Here is a 22,207-nt window from a genome sequence, read left to right as displayed (position 1 = left end):
CAAGAGGTTCTTCCGTTCAATTCTCGCCTGGAGTGCGGGGAGTGCCTTCTGTGTGGAGTCTGCATGTCCTCAACGTGGTTGGGTGGCGTTCAAAAGACATGTGTAAGTGGGCATGCCTTCGTTGAAGGTTGGGTGTTGAGCTGGCACCTCATCGTTCGTGAAAATCTACTGCCAATCATTAGCAGACCGGAGTTCCGCTGTGGCGACCCCTAACCTGGAAAAGCCGAAAGACAAACATTATCTACACTAACAATGTTATACTATCAGCCACAATTCTTGACAAGTTTCCTCTTTTTAGTAATACTTTTTGTTTGCTTAATGAGATTTGTTCTTAGCAAATTGTTACACATTTTTTCTGCTATTGTCTGGATAATATACATTGTTTTATATTGTTTAAGTGATAGCTTGACATAAAGTGTTTATGGATTAGGAACTATAATAAACTTGAACCTGGATTTAGCAACAATGATGTAATCCTTCAAAGCCTATAACTTACTATTAATGATTCCCAGTCCTTAACTTGCCCTGGATATGAAACAGTTTCATTATGAAGATCTGCATCACTTGGGCTTTGAGTTTCAAAATTTTGAAACCTTTGACTTTCTTGTCTCAAAAGGGTTGTAACGCAAGATAAATAATAGCATGAATTCAGCATTTCATTATAGTTTTCCTGAGTCTTTCTTATCTTAAATTCATGTAAATGATTTTTTGTAGAGTTAAAGTTTGCAGTAATTCAGTAATTTGCTTCTCACATTGGCATACCTATTAGTCTATTATCTTATTCAGTTTACCGTTACTGAAATGATTTGTAGAGTTTATGAGTTGCCACAAATTACAGAATTATGCAAGATTTAATCATATAGAACTGAAAGATGGTTTCACTGGCTCTTGTAATAACATAAATTTGATGTGGTTGATAGATTTTAACCAAACATTTCACCATCTTGGCAACTTAGTTCACTTGCAGGAAAGATTATTGTAAAAGCTAGTTTCATATATTGCTTCATATACTTAAGCAGTGGTGTGAAAGAAAACATTGAACAGTAGGTCAAATGATTATGTGCCTCCACTGTCTGACTCCTCAAAAATGTAACCACATTGTCTTATGTCTCAGTTGTGTTTTATATGAAAAACATTGTCTTGCCAAAAAGGACTTCAGTATTTTCAGTTCCCATGTTTTATTTTTTGTTCTACTTTTTAAGTTACTGCTATGCGTCATCTGTTTGTAAAGTCCTTTCCTACTTTTGTAATGCATTAAAATTGCGGCTACTAGCTAAAGGGCCATAGAGACCCAGCAAAGAATCCTTAATAAGAAATAACATTTTGAGCACTGAAGGAAACCTAGTCACATTGCATCTTCTCTAGAAACAATTAATGCTTAGTTTTACACCCCACAAGTGCATACTGTAAGGCCAAGAAATTAAGAGAGGGCTGAAAATGTTTACAAATAAAAGATACTTATATAGCTATATATATATATATATATATATATATATATATATATATATATATATATATATATAAATTAATAAGTGTTTACTAGGCTAATGACCACAATGGCCTTTTTAAACCTATCCATGCATCCCAAATCCATGACATGTTCTGATACCCTTGATAAGTGTAAGCAAGGGCTTGGGAGATGAAACATTTACAAGCAGAGGCCTGGGAGATGAACCATTTATAGGTTCCCTGTGTCCATTAGAGACATAGGTGCCAAGCCAAGAATTAATTTTCTGTTCCCCATCCAATTGTCCAGGTTACACTTCAATTGAGTTACAGATAAACTCTGCTTCATATGGATGGGGAGCCTGTTCCAGAGACAGGGTACTCTCTGGGATACAGACACTATCTCTCCAGCAGATCCTATTTATATCACAGGCAAGGTTTAACTCTTTAGAATAGGTAATTCTTGTGCTGTTTGTTTTGGTGATATTCAGGAGATCCATCAGAATGGAGTCTGACAATGCCCTGTATGCCAGGCATAGATCTCCTCTCAACGGCCTGTAGGAGACAGAATACAGGGATAGGGCCTTGAGGCAGTCTGCATAGGATATTTTACTTATGCCCTGTATTTTTTTAGTGAGGAACTTCTGCGGATATGCCTGGCTAGGTACATACCAAAGGGAGAATTGTACTCAATTATAGGTCTGATGAATGATGACTACAGTGGACCAATGACTTCCTTGGACGTAGATGCCATATCTTTGTTTATAAGTTGCCCAATATAGAATGACATCCTCACTACTGTAGACACATGATGGCCAAAGGCTAGATTACTGTCTATGTGTGTTTCTAGGTTCCTGGCTACTGGTCAACTCTAAGGGGTGTGTTGTTAATATGATAGTGACCAGGAGTGGATGACTTCTGGAAGGATTCTATTATGCATTTCTTGGCATTTAGTTTTAGTCCATGGCGCTGACACCAGTTGTTTGTCTGTGTCAGCCCTTCTTGGAGAACATTTATGTCAGTGTGGGATTCAATGACAAGTCCTAATTTGCAATAATCTGCAAATTTAGTTAATCAGAGATTGGTGACATTGACCTTGATTTCAGAGAAGTAAATGCCAAAAAGTAGTGGTCCAAGGACTGATCCCTAAAGGACTCCACTTATGACTGGCCTATTTGTAGTGGTGGACTCTCCAATTTTAACTTCCTGGGTCCTGTCTGTGAGCCAGTTGGCTATCCATTGTGTGGCATATGGGTTTGTTCATAACCTCTTGAGTTTGTCAGCAATGCCCAAGTGGGGTATTGTGTCAAATGCCTTGGTCAGGTCAAGGTAGGCAGTGAACCATTTTGCCTTCATCCATTGCTTTGGTGACTTTCTTAAAGAAGTCCACTAGGTTGAGTAGGCATGACTTGCCCTTGATGAAACCAAATTGGACTGGGTCTAGTGCCTGGAGGTTTACAATATCATTATTGATCATTTCCATGGCTTTGTATATAAGATAATTTTGTGTTTATAACAGCCAGTGAAAGGGGAGATGGAAGGAGATATGTGGTCAAATTAACGTTAGGGCTAGGCAGCTAGAAAGATGGTTGCATTTAAGAGCACAATAGCACCAGCACTTGAGGGTGGGAAACATTTCTGTGTGACTTACCTATACTGAGCCAGAAGATATAGCAAACCTACTGGCTGACACATTCAGCTCCAACTTTCACTGTCTCTCTCCCCCTCAACCTTCTCTCAGGAAACCATCAAATATAACTTAGTAAATCAAGTAAAAAATCCAATCCAAGATATGTTGAATTTTAATACATTTAAGAACAATTACTTAAATAGCAGTTGAAGTGGGAGTGGTAAAGTTTCCACTGTAAATACAAATCAGTTCAGCGGTTGATTTTTGTTTTATAAGGATGCAATAAATAGAGGGAGATTTTTAGGAATGGCATGGTAATTTATGTTACCTTGGATTCTTTTTATTATTTTATTTTAAAGAAAGGAGTGGGAGTTGTTTTTTACTACAGCTGGACTGAGTTGTAAGAGATTTATTCAAGCACACAGCTTCATTTTTTATGTATTTATTTTTATAACAGTTAATACCAGTACTAGGTTCACATTATTTCAAATCTGCAGAGAATTTTTTTGTATAGTTATTCCACTGAGAACACCTGGTGGAAAGTTTCTTACAGTGCATGTTTTTTTTCTTGGGCTCTGAAATTGATTGACTCTGCAGATTTTGTCTTGTTTTTTGTCCCAGGGTGTGTCCCTTGACTTTCCATGATTAGAACCTCTCTTTTATACAGTATACCCCCACCTCTAAAAGCAAGAAGAATATAATGGAGAATGAAAGATTAGAAGAGCTCCTGACAGTGCCAACCTGGACAGAGATAAACTCATCACAACAAACAACATGAATACAACTGACTCTAACATCACAGTCATTTAAAATAATGCTAATTTTAAGAACTTGAAAAACAATTCAATATGTTACAGATTTCTAGCAGGACCAGATTTACCTTGAACAGAGTGTTGTTAAGAAGAGACTCCCAGGGGTCCTATGTGGAAAAATGTGGATGAGACTTTTAGTGCTGAATGGAATAAGATACTGGAGGAAGCAAGTCTGAAACTTATTCAACTGTTACTTAAAATGACAAGTCATTACAGGAGAATACTAAAGCTAAGATATTACAACTTGAAAATGACCAGATTAATGAAACCATGACTGAGAATGCAGATAGACTCTGTGCGACACTTAAAGAAAAAGTGCAGGAACATGAGACTTCCATCAGGGAAAGGAAGATCAACAAAATGAAACATGATCAGATAGATAAAGATTTTCCAGAGAGACTAACTAAAACAAAGAACAATGTCAATAAACAAAGAAGGTAGATCCAGAAGAGAACAAGATTTTCAAGGGGATAACTTTCAAAACGGACCAGATTTACCCATGACCATAGACCTGCAGGATTTATCACAAACCCGTCAAACCCCAGTGAGGATGAGCACACCAAGAACCACCCAGTCCAGACAACAGAGACCATGGGATCAACAGAGTACCCCTTGATACCAGAACCAGCCACCCCATTAGCATGATTTATGACAGTCAGAAATGGACCAACGTCAACAGACCCAGACCTACAGCCCCAGAGAGGACCAATCACTTTGACCTTATTGCAACCCTCTGAAGGTCAGGCAGAACCATTTGGATCAGACCCAACTTCAACAGACCCAGCCCCACAGCCCTAGAGAGGACCAATCACTTTGATCATACTACAGCCCTAAGAGTGTCAAGCAGAACCATTTGATCAGACCTACAGCCAGACACCCTACAGAGACCACCAGAAACAACAGAGAGGAGACAGGTGAGGGAAATAATGGACAGCAGCCAGAGACCTGAAATATCTAGGGAACCAGGACTACAACTTGGGACCCAGATACAGAAGGAGAGACCAGTGACTGTAATGAAGTACCCCACAACATGGACTCATTCAAAAAAGATACTAACTGACACTGAAAAAGAGTGTTCTTCAAAAGGGACTTCCAGGGAGCAGGGGTGATACAGCAAGGACCTTAATAGACTTAAAAATATATGTCAGGAAACTGAATCTGAAACTGATACACCATGACAAAAACTCACAGAGAAGAAACCAATTGAGGGGACTATAAAATGGCCCAGTTCATACTGCCCACCTTTAAATCAGACATTAGCATAATTTGAGGTGAAATGTGAGATGGATATTCGAAAACTGCTAGGCAAACCTCCTAGAAAGAGATTCCAGAACATAGGTAAGGAAGAACGAAAGGCCCTACCACAACTGGGCATCTACAAATCAAGGAGGATTATGAAAGCTGAAAAGGAAGGAGTTCTTTTAGTCACGGATACCTCCACCTATAACATTAAAAGTGAGACTATGTTAGATGATAAGAGGTTTTACACTAAACATACTGACAATGAAATTGATCATGCCTATGCAGATTGGGAGATAAACTATGTGATATGTACAATGCTGAACTAATATCAGAGAACCTGTTCAAATACCTTAAAACACCATACCCTCTGCTTCCTAGATTTTGTGGAATACCCAAGCTGCATAAAAATAAGGATGATCCTCCTTACCAACCTGTGGTTACTAGTGGGGGATCACTCACTGAAGCTATTTACCTGGGCTACATTTTAAAACCACTGGCAGAGAAGAATAGATGATGATTCTGAGATTCCATGGATTTTATTAGAAAAATGAAAAGCATTCTTATCAGTGAGGACAGCTTACTGCTTACTATTGATGTTGAATCTGTGTACACTGTACTACCCTATCAGTACCGCATACTGCAGCTGCAGAAGCACTAGTGAAGTACAACAAAGCCACTGCAGCAGAACGTGAACCACTAGGTGAGCTCTTGATCCTAGTATTGAATTGTAATTACTTCACTTTTAATGGCAAAGGATACAAACAGACAAGAGGAACAGCAATGGGTGCTGCCATGGCCACAAGCATAGCTAACATCACACTTGGGAAGTGGGAGGAAGAATTCATCTCAAACAATAAAAACTATGTGACACAGTGCAGTTTACCTCAGATTTATTGACATCTTTATTGTGTGGGAAGGTGACAACACAGAGCTTTAACAGTTTATTAGTTACATTAATCGGATGAATCCTTTCCTCAGGTTCACCTCTTCCCACATCCCTGACTTCACAGTTTTCTTAGATATGGAAAACTCAAAACACAAAGACACAGGGAGAGTGGTGAATAATTTATACAGAAAATCCCCCAGAGTAAACATGCTTCTACATTACAGAAGTCTTTACCCTCCAAAAACAAAACACAAAGTGGTAAAATCCCAAGGGTACAGAATAGCACACATAACCTCAAAACTCCAACCTTTTCTTAAGAATCTTAAGAATTTAGAAAATGATTGTTTAGCCAGAGGGTACATTGGTAGCATGCTTTGCTCGTTACTTGAACCCATCAGAGAACTGAAAAATGACAATGCTCTTTTGCTTATCAACAATCTGAGATTTCTAAAGAAATCATTTAAAAAAGAAAAAGTAAAAGACTGCTGTATTTTGACATATTATTGGGACTTTCAGTATATCAAAGCTATAACCCATGAAAACTAGGCTATAATATTTGAAAGTATGCATCTAAGAAGCGTTTTAGGTGGCAGACCTCATTTTTTTTATAAAAGGGGCAGGAACATCAGTAGCTGGGTTCATAGGAAAGCAAAACCTACAGACAGAAGAACCAAAAAATGTTGCTTAAAGTGCACTTTTTGTGGCTACACAAAGGAGGATGATTGATTCATATGCCCATATCTGCAGAAAGAACTGAAAACTAATGCTGGTATGGATTGTAATTATACATTTGTTGTCTGTAGTGCTAAGTGTAACAGTTGTGAGGTATTCTATATTGGAATAACCATAAACAAACTAAAAAGAAGAATTTCAGGACACTTGGCTGAAATTTGAGCTAAATGTTATAATAATGCTCTAACTATTTGATCACTGATAAGCAACACACTGGCTTCAGGTTCTAGATACTCAAGAAACTAGAGCCTGACATTTTTAGAAAATGATGTCAACAACACCCTGGAAAGACACACCCTCGGATTCACTATACTTCCGTGCAGGGCTAACTTAGTGTATGAGTGCAGGGGGCATGTCTGAGAGCAGAGCTCTCATAATATACATGTCGTCGCAATGAAGAACAGCATTTTAGTAATAAGAATGAGCGAGACCACTCATAGGTGTTCGTATACCCCCAGCAACATCCCTCCAAATCTATAAGAGCAATAGTTAATATATAAAATATAAACAAGCTGTTTTTTTATGAAACAGATAAAATGTAACCATAGGTGCGTGGGTTTGCCCAGTGCTTAGCTACGTTTATTGCAGCTTATATGGCACAAGAGGATAAAAATCAGATATATGTAAATAAAGCAGTACTGCAATAGTGTAGTGGGCAGAGCATTCACCTTACAAGCAGTCATTCCTGGTTCAAGTCTCACTCCAGTCCATTTCATTTTCCATGTCAAATCACTTTATGAACAATATTTTTTGTTGCATAACCTACTAAATAACATATATTTGTGAACTGGAGTACTGCATTAAATGCAGGTGTGAGATGTCATTGTTATAAAATGCTGTAAAATCCACAGTTAATCACAAGTGACCCATATAGTATATGTACACATGAACCAGGGATACAAATTGGAGGTACAATGTGTAATGAATGATAAATCCATAGAGTTTCCAAATCCACCACCTCCCAAGAACCATTTTATATTACTGTCTAAATTAGTGCGAGGATAAGCGGGAGTCAGCACTATTAAGCAAGAGTAAGCATATTTAAGCAATAGTAAGTGGGTTTAAGCCTGTTTGCGCAGGAGTAAGCAATGCGCACACAGGTTAAGCAATATTGAAGCTAACTCTCTGTAAGCATATTTAACAGGAGGTTAACATTGCTTACCTTTGGGCAAACCCACGTAATCCCCCTTACAATAGCTTAAAAGTGCATTAATCACTCTGTATGCAACAGCTGCTGTTCTTGCCAGAAACAAAATAACCAGCCTTTGCAGGTCTTAAACCCAAGACCCTGTACACTATAGTCATAGTAGTTAACCACTATACCATCACAGTACTACATAAGATTGAGGTATTACCAAACAGATCCTCACTATAGGAAAATCAAACTGAACATGTGAAAGGAATCTATATATAATTTTATGTTGTACAACCTACTACATAACATAAATATATGAACTGGAGTACTGCATTAAGCCCAGATGTGAGGTGTCATTGTAATAAAGTGTTGAAATCCCCTAATAAACACAAGGGCCCCATACACTGTACGTACACATGAATCATGGATACCAAACACATATATAACATGTAATGAATAATAAATCAATGCCAAAAAGCAAATAGTACACAAATTAAAAATTAAGCAACATTAAGCATTGCACAGCCCAGCTTACAAGGTGTAAGCAATGTGCAGGCCAGCTAACTCAGTTTGCCCATTGGTATACCTCTTTAAGCAATACCAACCTTAGGTAAGCAGGTTTGCCCAGAGCTTAGCATTTTCAAAACTGTTAATCATGGCAAAGTGCAGGAAATCAACCCTATTTAAACCCAACAGGTGGGAATACATCTCATAACTGGTTGCAACTTCCTCCTGTAGGCACTATGACTGGTATGGAAGAGGCTGTGCACTTTCAGGTGCAGTGCTGGGGCATCCAGGAGTCCAGAGTCATGGCAGGACTCCTTGTGAAAGACCATGACCAGAGACTGCTGCAGGGCCAGTACCAGGGTTCCCAATACAAAGTGGAAGCCTGGGACCATCTTGCTCATGACCTCACCAGTGCCACCCTGAACTGGTGAGCAGGTCAAGCATCACTATGCTGACCTGAAGCAGAGAAAGGGGGATCTCTTGGAACAGTGGATCCAAGAGGCTAGGAGGATGGGGGATGTCCCAGCCATGTCTATCAGTCCATTACCTGTTTAATAATTGCCAGCTTATGTATATTATGCATTGGTATGGCTAAATATTTCTCTTGTGTCTTTCACAGTGGCAGATGAGTGGGCTGCGAACCAGGAAACCCATGCCTGTAGATTGCAGCGGATATGTCACGAGGGAGGTTAGTAATACTCTTGCATGTACTGTCATAGGAAATAAATCTAAAATTGGTAGTAAGTTAATTGCCTGTATAAAACATCGCATTGTTTAAGACATGTACTGCATACACCAGAGAATATGGCAGGACGAGTCTCATATAAGTTGTATGTAAATAAAAGCATAATAACCTGACAATAAAGGTCTAACTGCTGGACTGCATGTGTTTACTCTGGTATCATATGGTAATGTAGAGTTGCAATCTCTTAATAGTACTTTTGTATTAAGCACTGCTACCCACACTGTACTACATAAATAAAATGTATAGGAGTGTATGTATATGACTGTTGTAATCACAAGAGATCATATAGTACAACTGAGAGAGACTTAGAACACAGTGAAAAAACAACAACATAATCCAAATAGCACACTCAACTGGCATGTGAACTGTTGTACTTTTAGCACACACAGCCACGGTTCGAATCCTGGGAGTGGTAGTAGGCTGCATGCAGAATCATATCCCACAACTCTACAGATATGTCCAGAATGTCCAGTAAATTGGCCCATATCTTCTGCCTGTCCCCCTGGCAAATTAGTGGGATGATCCCAGATGTTAAGGCAGCAAATAAGAAATACAACTGATTGTTAGACATCTATAAGAAAAACCTGTCACTCTAGCAACTCCCAAAAATGTTAATGAGAGTAATAAGCCAAGTATGTCCCATCTCCACCCCCATGTTGTCAAGACGTATGTGCATAATACTAATGTGGAATCTGGTAATATATGTGTGGCAACATTAAGGTAGTGCTAACAAACATTGCCCCCACAGGTCTGTCAGATACAAAAACTTTGCCTGGAAATAAAAGATTGATATCCTGTACTGGTACTGTTTACTCTGGTATTGTATGCCATTGTTAGTGTTGCAGATGCTCTGAATAATAAGGTATTACTCATCACTGTCACCTACACTGTGCTACATAATAAAACTGTCTAGGAAATCCTGTATAAGAGTCAGTGGCGGCCGGTGACTTCAAATCAAAGGGGGCCTGCAGGAGATAGCTGAATGGGTGGGGTCAATGGGAAGGGGTGCGGCCAACTAGAAAGGGGAGGGGCTATGCTCAAAACCACAAAAACTGTAGCGTTAATTAATTACGCTGCCCTGGGTGCCAAATTGTCATTATGAGAGTCCAATCAAGACAAAATGAAGTGTAGAAGAAAAAAAGAATTCAGTGCATTGACTGCATGACAGCTTACTTAATACCTAGATGGAAACAAAAAGGTTGTGAGGCATGAAAAAATAAATTACTTTTTAAATACATTACTGGAATGCCAGTGAAAATCAAGTATAAGAAAAACATGCAGCACTCAACTCAAACCACTACTCATTGCACTGCAGTTCTAATTATCATTTATATTCAGCTTTATTAAAGTACCAAGTAACATGCTGAAAGTAACAATCTCTGTGTTACCCCCACTTGTAAAAATGTTTCTTATCCAAATAAAGACCTGCTGCCTGACAACTATCTACTTGTTTCATGGGGAAAACATGATCAAAGTAAAAAATGAAAAGCAAACAAGAAACAAGCTCAAGATGCATTTCTTAAAAGATTACTGCACAGTTTATGGACCACACACAATAGATTGGCATTCTGTTTAGTTTACAGGTAAAGCCTGCAAAGATGATGGCAAGTCTCCAACAAATGTAATGAGCTTCTTAAAATAATGTAATCCTGTCCTTTATTACAAATACTGTCATATGCCTTTCAATACCCAAGGCTTATACATTATCTAGTTATGTAAGTATTCTCTGCATGGCAACAACAGAAAGGTTTTGAGTGTTGGCAATTCTTTAACAGTATGCTTATTAAAGCTTACTTGCATCTTACAATCTCAGACAAGCTTACCTGATGGTCATTAAAGCATTGCTACTTAAACACAGAGCAACAGGCACATTCTGAATAATAATAAGCATAAATCAACAGTATAAAAATATGACAGAAACCAGAACATTCTGCAAAATCAAGGACAGATGAAAAGCCACTGTAGTACTTGTGTCTAGCTTGGATGGGGGATACTCTGCACATTTACACTGCATACCTGCTCCTTGCCTTGCTTGGACACATCCAGAGTCACTAGATGGGGGAGTAGGGTGCAGCAAGTATGTCACAATTTGAAATGTCTCTGGCTGGCTTTGATGGCCTGGACACATTTGTCATACCTTTCAACCTCAGAGCAAGAAATCTGGACAAAGCCATACATAGAAGTGGGACAAAGGCCGAAAAATAAGGACACTTTTTTTAAATATTGCTCTTATAAATTTAGAAAGACAATAGAATAGTAGGTCTTGCACTAGTATGAATTTTCTGAAGGGTATGAAATCTGAAACTCAAATGTCTGTCATTATTTTCTAACTTCAGTCTTAAATGATTTGCCACTAATTTGCCAAAAAAACACAATTTTATGAAAAATGGACCAAAAATGTGATGCAAAAATATAAAATAGCCACACAATACAGCTGGGAACTTGTCAAAGAAGGGACACTTTTTTAAATATTAGTACTGCTAACTTGAGCAGCTGACAAAATAAAAGAATCTACATGCATTTCTGAAACAGAAGTAATCTATAACTCTGATTATTAGTTATTTATTAATTGAAAACCCTCCATGTTTTCTTCCAAAATTGCCATTTTTTGGAGGGATTATTAGGGGAAGAGTAACATTTTGAGCCAAAATTGGGGACAGTTGAGAGGTTTGGATATGCCTAATTCTATTGAGCAATTTATTTGCATGTACCTCTCAACCTGTTAATGCAGGAAATCTGGACAAGGCCAAATATATTGGGGGAACATATAAACAGTACTAAAATTGCTCTTGTACAACCTGAGACAGTTGATAGAATAACAGGACTTGCTTTAGCATGCATTTTTCTGAAGGTTATGAAGTCTGAGTCTCAGTGTCTGCCATTACTTAGTGACTTAATTCCTAAATGAATTGCCAGAACACCACAAATTTTATGAGGAACGAACCAAAAATAAGAAGCAAAAATCTATTCATTCTGCAAAAATCTGGACAGTTGAGAGGTATAGTTCAGCCGGGGCTGTCTTTGAGTTTGCCGCCCTTCCCCCCTCACAAAATCATGGTCGAATGTAGCCTCCCCCCTACAGCCATTCCAATGAACCATTACTTGGCTATTTCACCCCATTTACCATAAACACTAAGGTGAATACTGCTCTACTTCTGAGATGATTTGGACTTAATTTGAAAGTTTTATTTTGCATTTTACAGCACAAGCACTAATAGATATCTGCTAAACAAAGCAATGCAGTCTCACAATGAAAACAGACTTAGCATTAAAACTTATCTGCCCTTGAAACTCACATTCATTGAAACAGCATTGAAACCCACATTCAAAGAAAATACATTTTGTCAGTGGCAGATAAAGATTAACTTTGGGCTGTTTTCAAATCACAGGCCCATTGCACATGAAACATACACATGCTCTTTTATACACCTTCCTGATTGTATTAAATTATATTCCTTGTACAATACAGTACAGTTTTAGAGGGCATTTTAAATTTATTGTTTTGAACATTTTTCCAGTAAACAATGAAACAAAATGCATGTACCAATAATGACAAAACTGCCCAATTCAGAAAATTTCCATCATAAAAGTCTGTTCAAACTTCTACAGTCCAACAGTATCAGTAAATATGAACGATCTCTGAAGAAGTAAAAGTAATCTAAATAATTCCACATTAAAGAGACCTGTAACTAATGAAGAGGTTGCTGCTAGCAAACAACTTTATATTTCATTGTTTTGTCTACAAATAAAGTGTCTGTTGCCCTTGAGGAATAGATTGCCTGTTGCCCTTGATGAATACATTGCCTATGTTACACTAAAAAATGATAAGCTAGTAATATAGCAATAGGGAATGGATGGAAAATTGATAACAGGTTCATAGTTACTAGGTATTTTCACCAAAACGGACTGCAGCATCCACCCCTTTGCAACACAGTACAGTATCAGCACAAAAAAAAACGGAAAAAGCCAAAATTTATTGGGGGGGCAAAAGCCCAAAAAACAGGGACACATTTTAAACATTGCTTGTATAATGCTGTGTTACCACCATACATTTCACTGCCAAGTCTTGAACCCAGGATCCTGTGCGAAATAATCAGAGCAACACACCACTATGCCAAATCAGCTATTTTGTGAAAGAGAGGAAGACTGAAACTTAAGTAGCTATCATTTAGTGAATTCAGGTCTCACCATAGCTGTCAACCTCTTAGCATAAAACACCTGAACAAAGCCAGTAATGGGGGAACACAGCCCCCAAACATATTCAGTGAATTCAGTTCTCACCATAGCTCTCAACCTCTTAGCAAAAAACATCTGGACAAAGCCAGTAATGGGGGGAATAGAGCCCCCAAACATATTCAGTGAATTCAGTTCTTACCATAGCTCTCAACCTTAGCACAAAAAAACTGGATAAAGCCAATAATGGGGGAATACAGTCCCAAAACTAGGGGCAAATTTCAAATATCCATCTTAGAAAATTGCTAGAATAAAAGGTTTTGTGTTACTGTGTACTATTTTATATGAAGAATATGACATCTGAAATTCAAATGCTTGTCATTTTTATTTAACATTTGTTAACCAGGAAAGTCTGACTTGGAACAAAAGCCAATTTTCAGCAGAGGCCCAGGGAGAAACACTCCAGACACATGTCTTTGTAAGATGGGAGGATACCAGAGCACCCCCACACAAACACAGGGAGGACATGCAGACTCCGCACAGAAGGCACCCCAGCCAAGAATCAAACTATGGAGCCTGTAGCTGTCAGGCAACAATGCTACCACTGCACCACTGCACAACTGACTGTGTAAAGACACAAAAATACAGAAACCACAGATTTTATGAGGAACAGAACAACTATGCGGCAAAAATCTGCACATTTTTTTACAAATGGTGGTGGGTAGGGAATTCAGGCTCTTGCCACCTCGACCCAAGGTACAGGGTTCAAGCCTATGTATTCTCTACCCACCACCATATAGCAACTGGGGAATTTCAAACATGCACACACATATACACACACACACACACACACATACACCCACACACACACAAACACACACTCTCTCTCCTGGAGTTTAGTAAGGTCCATACTTGAGAGCATGTTAGTAAAATGAGAGCAAGTCATTCCCTTCTTCTGCAGTTCCATACCTGAGAGCTTAGTAAGGTCCATTGTAAAAAGCCCACAAGGCTCATCCTAGTTCTTCCCAAGAGAGTAAGCAAGCTGGGTGCTACCCAGCCTGCGGACGTTGCAGTCCAATCCACTTCCAGTCTATGCAGTTGTAACTGCATAGACTTCTGGGATATTGCTGCGATATTGCTGTCTTCCTAATCCGGACTGCTGGTGAGACAGTCTGGAGTCTGTGCATATGCTCCAGACTGATTCACCAGCAGTCCCGATATTGGAAATGCCGCGAGTGCACATGCACGATGTTCTGTGAATTGCATTTTTTTCTTTTATTTTTTCTTTTCTTTTCTGTTATGTTTTACAGCTGGGGGGCTGCAGTCCTGCAGCCCAATAACATGAGCTGTCCCTGATAAGAGTGTTGTAATTACAAGGTCAGAGTGTAAAACTACAGGAGAATTATAGACAGAAATCAGAGAAGAGATACACAGAAATATCTATATAGCACACTGTTTTATTTTTAGCAGACACAGCCATAGTTCAAATCCTGGGAGTGGTAGTAAGCTGTATGCAGAATCATACCCCACAAGTGTACAGAATTGTCCAGAATGTCCAGTTAATCAGCCCATATCTGCCGGCTGTTACCCTGTTCCCCTAGCATATCAGTGTGCTAATCTCTGACATGTAGGCAGCATTTCATGTCATATAACTGACTGTCAGGCCTGTACATATTTGGAAAATGTAAATGAAAACAAACCTGCCATTGTACAATTCATGAAAGGTTTAACAGGGCAATAGTCAAAATATGTACGGTTCACATGCATGTAGTCAAGTCATGCCCAGAGTGTGTGCAATAAGAGATGGACAGGTATATGCATAACATCAACCTGGAATCTGAGAATATGTATAGAAACAGTTAGGTAGTGTTAACAAACAATACCTCCAAGGGTATACAAGGTAAGAGGTGTATACTGCAGGTAAAACTCAGTTCATGTATATAGCTGTCTACATCCATACCACTGTCCAAACTAAGGCCATAGGGTAGTGTACTAATATCTGTAAGGTACAGATCACAGCACTGACTAGGAAAGTAATGAGAACTACAGGATTATACTAGTTGTTAATTGACATCACCCCCATCATATCTGCAACAATAAACTAAATACAGAACTCTATTGGTATGTGCTGCATTAAATCTACTGTTGGGACATATGTCTTATTGTTTGATAAATATTTAAATTTGTTTCTGTGCATGTGAGATGTTGAAATACTCCCACATTGGTGGCATGCTGCCATCAATGTACATGCAAGCTGTTGCAATATATATACATATATATATATATATATATATATATATATATATATATATATATATATATAAACATATATGCAACATAATATATATCTACACACACACACACACACACACACACACACACACACACACACACACACACACACACACACACACACACACACACACACACACACACACACATATATATATATATATATATATATATATATATATATATATATATGTCTACATATATACAAACACACACACACACATATGTGTATAAATACATGTCCCCTATATTTTCATCACAGTGCTGCATGCTATGTGTGAGGGAACATCACACATATCAATACACACACATATATATATATATATATATACAGCAGTAAGTGTGTGCAACATGGATGGTTATATCACTTGTAAACCCCTTGTTGGGTCCACATTGCCCTTGTCTGTGAAGATGGGAATGGGAATTTGGGGAAGGATAGCAGGTATATTTGTGGAGGTGGTTTGGACTGATGGATAGAGAGGACAGCCTGCAGGGGCAGTATATTACACATGTGGTGGGTAAACACCCTGGATGGTGGTTGTTGTCTGCGATGTGGAAGCCCCATGAGCCCCCATATGGTAACAATAGTAACAAGGCCCCCACCCATTGCCAGTCACAACAGCAGCTTCATGGCCTTGAAGGTGCCTGGGCTGGAGGCTGAGCAGGAGGAGCATGTGGACCCTGTGATTGTGTAGCAAGGGCCTCAAGGGGCTGTAGCACATCCCCCAAGTCTCTGTGGAGGTCCCTATGCAACAGACCATGGACCTGACCTCCCATGACAGGATCATATCTTTGTGTGCCCCCAGAGGGAACACCATCCCCTGAGGGGGTACCACCTGAAGCTAATGCAAGACCAGTAGATGAGGAGGCCTCAGGGTGGGTCCCACATGTGATGTGGCTTGGTAACATGGCCAGATGAGGTGGGAGGGGTGGTTCTGCTGGGAACTGTTCCCTAAACATGTTATTGTGTCACTGTTATAGAACATATGTGGGTAGTAATAGTCCACACAATCTCGGATCATGTTCAACAGCATGCATAGATATCCCCAATAACACATAACGACAGATGTGCAGCAATCACATAGCAAACAGACTACATGCATATATGGCACCATAGTGGCCCTTACAATGGATTGCAGGTGACATTGTCTGTAACAGGCTAGCAATGATAGCATCCCTACAGGGAACATGGCTACAAACACATAGCACAAAGCGTGGTACAATACGATATATATCTCAATGGTAGGTAAGTTGTAGCCATACCTATTGAGTTGTGTCAACAGTTTGTTGTCGCAGATATGGTGAGGGGAAGACAGAGATGTGTATTAAGAACTATGGTAACCTTGCTGCATGACTTGCTCTGACCTGTTTCCATCTTTATATCTTTCAGGCAAGATGTCACATGGCAGGTTACCTGTGTATTCAGCAGATGAAAATGAGGTCATCATCAACCACCTGGTACAGCACTACTAGGTGCTTTTTGGCAGGACAGCCCATGAACAGCAGGAGCGGTCCAGTCTGTGGAATTATCTAGTCCACAGGGTCAATGATGTCAGCCTGCATAACCGCAGTTATAAGCAGGTCCTGCATCATTGCAGAGATCTGCTTCATAATGCCCACTGACATCCTGCTGCAGTCTGGAGGGATCACCTTGCAACAGGGGGGGTCATGCCATCCACCCCCCCCTGATGTGTGTTGAGGAGCTCCTTGCCAGCCTCGTGGCACATGCCTGGCTGCACACTCAACAACTGGCGGAAACCATAGTGGAGGTGGGTGCTACCTACACACCGGCAGAGGAGTGTGCAGGTATGGCAACAAGGCACATCAGTAGACCACTGTTGCGTATCCATCTGCATCTGTACAGGTAGATCATGCATATGTGAGATGTCATATATATAGTCTGTTGCTGCGTAGTAGTAGTAATAAACAGATGTGCATAAGCTGTAGTATTGTGGACTTGTACTGTTGATGTACTATAATACTGCATGCACCTTGTACCAGTGCCACAGCTGTGGCTACTGACATCACATCTCTCACACACTTATGTAGGTCCCTCTGGTATACCATCAAGACAGCAGCCTGTAGCTGGTGAGTATGAGATATGTTCATGCTTGCCAGTACACTGGTCATGGTATATTCCATGCACACATCTAACACACCTACGCATACTGCATGCCATACATGTTCACGTATTGTTGCTGTTAACTGCACTGCATCACAGTGATGACTATGATGGTGTATCTGAAGGGTATGTCAGACACCAGCAATATAACTAACACCCTGTCATTGCAAAATGTGTCCACAGAGGTAAACATAATGGTGGGACAAATAGCCTACAGTAGGGACATGTGTGAAGAATTACCCTTATACAGTGCTACAACACTGTATATACCAGTATTACAATGGCATCTGTTACCGATCTACACTATGGCATATCATAATACTGTGGTCCACAATCCTTAAAACCTGCAATGTTGTCCCAACATGAGCAATGAGTGTGTAATTGTAATATGAAATCGTAGGTTAGGGCAGCAAATATGGGGAATACATACCTTTGCAAACACTGGAAACATATGTGTGCACACACTCTAGATAAAATATAGTGGAAGCAGCTGTTGAGGTACTGACTGCATGCATTTGTTACGGAAATACACCTTTCAGCAAGTACACGTCCCCAATGTCACACCAAGTATTGGTCTGCTGACCTGCAATAGAGGCAGCTGTGGCTTGCACACATCTTATCTGACCTGGTTTGGTCCCCATACCCAACAGGTAGCACCTATGAGCTGGATATGTAGCCATATCTCACCACTGCATATACCATGGCAAATAGTGCAGACAGTCATTTATGTGGCAAGGATGTATGGGACAGGAATGATGTAGGAAATAAACAGATGGCCATCCAAGACAGATGATGTCACATGTAATAAACTGGTCATGTGGGCTGCCTAGTAACATGCCACAACACTCTGGGAATTGCAGGAAGATCTAGCAAGTACTGGCTGTGCAGTACCCATGTTAGCAATTGCCTGGACTCTGCAAGCGTGTGGCCTATGGGTTAGGGTAAGCAGATGTGACAGTTGTACCACAGGACACATCAGCCAGGCCTCTCTATAGGTAGTGTATGCATAACAGAAGAGGTCCCCAAACGTCATGCATTGCAATGTGTACTGGTGTACCATGACCACGCTGGAAACCTACAGACAGTATCATGTAACATACATGTGCTGCACAACCAATCCCTCACCCAACCTCAGGCCCACCATTCCATCTGTACTGGGCTGGTGCCAGTGTACACCTATATGTTTGCCATTCATTAGCTGAAATAGGCTGTTACACGTGGTGTTCAGTTTTTTGGACACTCCAAACTGACACACATACGTAGGTCATAGTTGTCAATCATCTGCAAAAAGGCTGTAGGTGGAGAGGGGGTGTCATCATGACACACCAGTGCACTGCAGCAGGGATCCTAAGGATGCTATGAATGGCTGTATCTGCACACAGTCAGGTTCAGGAACTGTGGCAGATGTAACCCTGACTCCACAGCAATAGTGACGGCAGTGTGTGAACTCCAAGGAATGTGCACATTAGTTGGCCTTGCAATCATGCAGAGGTGGGGGACATGTGTAGGGCAGAATGACCATATAATGGCAAATGCAGATGGCCAATGCCAGTATACCCCTGCCAGAAATAGTGACTGCTGTAGTACACATAACAGTAGGTGCAACAAACCATCATGATAAGGGTGTGCACATATATGCACACATGAAGTGTATGCATTGAGGTCAACATCGGCACAACTAACACATTTGTTAGACACTGCATTTGAATGTACAGGACATATGTCACATATCAGGCTCATGTAATGTTAACATATGCAATGATGTGGTCCCATGGGATATCAAGGAGGAAGGCGTCATATCAATATGGGTGTGTACACTACTCATAGCCATGGTAAGGTTTGACAGTTGTCAGTGTAATAGTATCGTATTGGTCAAACATGAACTGCTGATGTTGAGATCCGTAAGTCAGACATCAGGCATTCAAAAATGACATCTGTCCACATATCATCCCAGGTATGTGTCGGACAAACAGATAAGGGATGTGAACATTAGAGCAGACATAACTGACACGGTAATACACATTCAGCAATGGTGTGTACACCTGTGAGGTATGGTGCACAGTACATGGCAGGGTGAAGAAGAGGTGCACAGCAATTCTGTGTACATGAATGCAGTGTTTTCCAGGGGAAGGGGCATTGCCTACTAACATAGCCCATGCATCATTCACATGTATACTGTTGCTAGCATGGATAGACTATAGCTGCACTGCATGCTGTTGAGTACCATATGTTATGCATGTTGACAGATGGGTAATGGGAGGTCTGTGTGTACTATCTTTGTGCAATCGCACCTGTAGGTGTGTGTGTGTGTGTGTGTGTGTGTGTGTGTGTGTGTGTGTGTGTGTGTGTGTGTGTGTGTGTGTGTGTGTGTGTGTGTGTGTGTGTGTGTGTGTGTGTGTGTGTGTGTATGTGTGTGTGTGTGTGTGTGTGTAGGGGGGAGTTATTTTGTCTGTAAGTACTGTCTGTTGGAGGGTGGGGGTTGATGCATGTAGGATGTGTGTGTGCATGTGTATGTGTTTGTGTGGGTGTCTGTGTATGCACGTGTGATTGTGGGGTTGTTCATACATCAGTACTTCCCTTCGGAATCGTGCAGTACATGGACATGGACTGACACATGCGACACCAGGAATACTTGTCTGATATGTAATCTCAGGACAACTGATAGTATAATAAGGTCTGTAGCATGGAACATGCATTGGGAGGGAAATTAGACATGATTAAAATTGCAATTAGCAGAAAGGTGAATGACTACCCACATATGCAGCACTATAGATGCATTGCGGAATTACTAGACAACACCAGGGAGTGTAGCCATATTTTACTGCTGTCCACATAATAAGTTGATTGAGCAGCAGATCTTGCATCTACAGAGCAACAGTTACATATGACAATCCAGTGCATGACTTTATTGAGTGAACATAATAGCCCCTAACATATGGGGGCCATGCTCATGATGTCTGGACATACCCAGGGTGAACACTGGATGACAGCAGTGAGGCTTTGTAAAACCTACTCCAATCAAGTCAAAAAGGTAATGGAGTAAGAGGTCATGTGTTGTGATCACTTGCCTAGGCATTTAGAAGAATAATACATGAATGAGTGGTATTAATGAGTGTATGTTACCAAGTGTAATGCAGGATGGGGAACTTACGTGAATAAGCCTGGGACTGTCTGTAAACTCAGGGACAAGTGTGTAATATGGTGGAATTTCACGGTGTGTGTGTGTGTGCGTGTGTGTGTGTGTGTGTGTGTGTGTGTGTGTGTGTGTGTGTATTTGTGTGTGTATATGTGTGTACTGTTATGCAGTGCCGTACAGATCTTAAAGTGTGTTTCTTGTTTTCCCCTCACAGGTGGCGAGGTGGGTCAGGGTCCCTCTTGCATGCAATCTGATGTTGGTGCCCATACAGACACCAAAAATGATGATACGACTGTTGAGGCACAGATGGGGTTGTCAGAGACCAAAACTGCACCATCGTTTGACATCCCCCTATTGTCCACCCCAACCCCGCACACAGTCACAGTGCCTATAGATACCCCATCACAAGTGGCCATAGCAGAGGGAGAGTTGGCAGTTGGTGGCAATGCAAAGGAGAGTGTGGTATCTATGCCTACTGTGTTGGGACACAGCAGGCATAGCTGGATGTCCAGCAGGGCACCACATAGCCGGGGTGCTCATGGGAGGGCTGCTGGTCATCATGTCCCTCACAGAAGTGTCACAACTGGTACCAGCAGACACATGTTTCAGACTGTCATGGGGGTGCAGGCACATATGGAACTGTACACCAGAGAGGGTCTGAGGCTGCAGAGGGCTGCTTTCTCATCTATAAGTGACAACATCCATGAACTTGCAGGTGCCCTCCGTGATTATACTGAGGTCATGGATAGATGGTTGGGTGAGAGGGTGAGTCTCATCGACCATGGATTGTTCATGCTAGAACATGTGGTGGGAGTGGGATGATGCCTGAGTGGATGTAGGCCAGCAACAACAACATCTGCCTGTTGACGTGGACGTGCAAGAACACCAAGCCACTCCCATAGTGGCAGCACTAGCCCCAGCACTGCAGGGGGAGGCGCAGTCCACACCACAACACAGCAGGCCATGTGCATGTGGCCCTGGCCAGTCCCAGGAGGGATCTGATTCCAGTGGACATATGTCATCATCAGGGGAGAGTAGCACATTGAGGTCTGTACCTGGACATGCCTATGGAACCCCTGGCAGGCACATTCCGCATGTCCGTGGTTGGAGGCAGTGAACTGCACACCCTGCCAGGTATGGTCTGCAGCTGTCCAGGAAACACCTGTATAAGGCAGCCACATGGTAGAACTGTGCGCATGCATGCCCACACACTATACAAACCCACCTGGGGCAACCCCATACCTACACAGACCATATCACCATGCCCATATCAGCAAATTACACCCCTTACCCACACACATGGTGTCAAACGTATGGCCCACCCTCGGTCGCAGGCAAACCAACAACAC

The sequence above is a fragment of the Protopterus annectens genome, chromosome 14.part0 (genome assembly GCF_019279795.1).
Source record: "Protopterus annectens isolate FY-2018-M chromosome 14.part0, PAN1.0, whole genome shotgun sequence".
In the NCBI taxonomy this organism is placed as follows: Eukaryota; Metazoa; Chordata; order Ceratodontiformes; family Protopteridae; genus Protopterus; species Protopterus annectens.
This window is presented reverse-complemented; position numbering follows the sequence as displayed.